This window comes from Coturnix japonica, unplaced genomic scaffold (genome assembly GCF_001577835.2).
Source record: "Coturnix japonica isolate 7356 unplaced genomic scaffold, Coturnix japonica 2.1 chrUnrandom605, whole genome shotgun sequence".
Classification (NCBI taxonomy): Eukaryota; Metazoa; Chordata; class Aves; order Galliformes; family Phasianidae; genus Coturnix; species Coturnix japonica.
Genome location: NW_015439978.1, coordinates 1 through 2,288, shown reverse-complemented (window position 1 = coordinate 2,288; position 2,288 = coordinate 1).

The following is a 2,288-nucleotide window of genomic DNA, read 5'->3' as shown; positions in this document are numbered from 1 at the left end:
CCCATATAGGGTCCCACCTCTATAGGATCCCCCCCAATACCCCATATAGGGTCCCCCCATATAGGGTCACCCTATACCCCATATAGGGTCCCCCCTCTATAGGGTCACCCTATTCCCCATATAGGGTCCCCCCCCTATAGGGTCACCCCATACCCCATATAGGGTCCCCCCCCTATAGGGTGACCCCATACCCCATATAGGGTCCCCCCTCTATAGGGTCCCCCCCTCCACCCCCTATAGGGTCCCCCCCCTATAGGGTGACCCTATACCCCATATAGGGTCCCCCCCTCCACCCCCTATAGGGTCCCCCCTCTATAGGGTGACCCCAATACCCCATATAGGGTCCCCCCTCTATAGGGTGACCCCATACCCCATATAGGGTCCCCCTATACCCCATATAGGGTCCCCCCCATATAGGGTCCCCCCCTATACCCCATATAGGGTCCCCCCCTATACCCCATATAGGGTCCCACCCCATATAGGGTCCCCCCCATATAAGGCCCCAACCCCATATAGGGTCCCCTATACCCCATATAGGGTCCCCCCTCTATAGGGTCCCCCCCCCTATACCCCATATAGGGTCCCCCTATACCCCATATAGGGTCCCCTCCCATATAGGGTCCCCCCTCTATAGGGTCCCCCTATACCCCATATAGGGTCCCCCCTCTATAGGGTCCCCCTATACCCCATATAGGGTCCCCCTCAAAACCCCATATAGGGTCCCCTCCCATATAGGGTCCCCCTATACCCCATATAGGGTCCCCCCCCTATAGGGTGACCCCATACCCCATACAGGGTCCCCCCCCATATAGGGTCCCTTCCCCATATCCCCCTTATAGGGTCCCCCCCCATAGGGTGACCCCATACCCCATATAGGGTCCCTCCCATATAGGGTCCCCCTATACCCCATATAGGGTCCCCCCTCTATAGGGTCCCACCCCATACCCCATATAGGGTCCACCCCCATACCCCATTTAGGGGTCCCATTCCCCCTCCACCCCATATAGGGTCCCCCTCAATACCCCATATAGGGTCCCCCCCCATATAGGGTCCCCCCCTCCACCCCATATAGGGTCCCCCCCCGTACCCCATATAGGGTCCCACCTCTATAGGGTCCCCCCCGGGAACCTTATAGAGGAGAGGACCCTATATGGGATATGGGTCACCCATTATGGGGGACCCTATATGGTGGTATAGGGACCCTATAGAGGGAGGTCCCTATATGGGGGGGGACCCTATATGGGTATGGCGAGGGACCTTATATGGGGTACTATGGGGGGTACCCCTATGAGGTGGGGGGCGACCCGTATATGGTGACCCTATATGGGGGACCCTGATATGGCGTATTTGGGCGGGACCCTATAAGGGGGGACCCGATATGGGGGGACCCTGATTAGAGGGGGACCCTATATGGGGGGAGTCCATATTTATGGGGTTATTGGGGGATTCCTATATGGGGGGGACCCTATTATGGTGTAGGGGGGGGACCCTACTTATTGGCGTGGATGGGGGCGGACCCTTAATAAGGGGGAGTATGGGGGGACCCATATTATGTGTATGGGGGGGGACCTATATTGGACGGTGAGGACCCGTATATGGCGCTGGAGGTGGAATGACCCATTATATGGGTATTGGGGGGGACCCTCATAGGCTGTATAGGGTGACCCTAGGTAGAGGGGCACCCCTATAAATGGGGGGACCCTATACTGGGTATGAGGGTAGACCCTATATGTGGTAGAGGGCGGGGCCCTATATGGGGGGGGCCCTATATGGGGTATTGAGGGCGACCCTATATGGGTGGAGGGGAATTGGACCTAAACATGGGGTATGGGCGTGGACCCTATAGTGCGGGGTAGTTTGGAGGGAGGCGACCCTATAAGGGGGCATATGGGGAATTAGGCGGACCCTATATTCGAGGTGGATCCCTGATATGGGATACTGGCCGGTGGAACCTATAGAGGTGGGACCCGTATATGGAGGGGGACCCTATATGGGAATGTAGGGGCCCTAGTAGAGGGGGACCCTATTGGTTATCAGGGGACCCTATATGGTCCGGGGCCCTATATGGGCAAGTAGGGTGACCCTCATAGAGGGGGGAGCGCTATATGGCTGGTCTCATTAGGGTGACCCTATATTGGGGTACCACATATATGCGTAATTGGGGGGATTTCCTATAGAGGTGGACCCTATTGAGGGTGATAGGGCGACCCGTATAGTAGGGAGACCCTATGATGGGAGGTACCTTATAAGGGGGAATATGGGGGGGGGACCATTTATCATGTAATTGT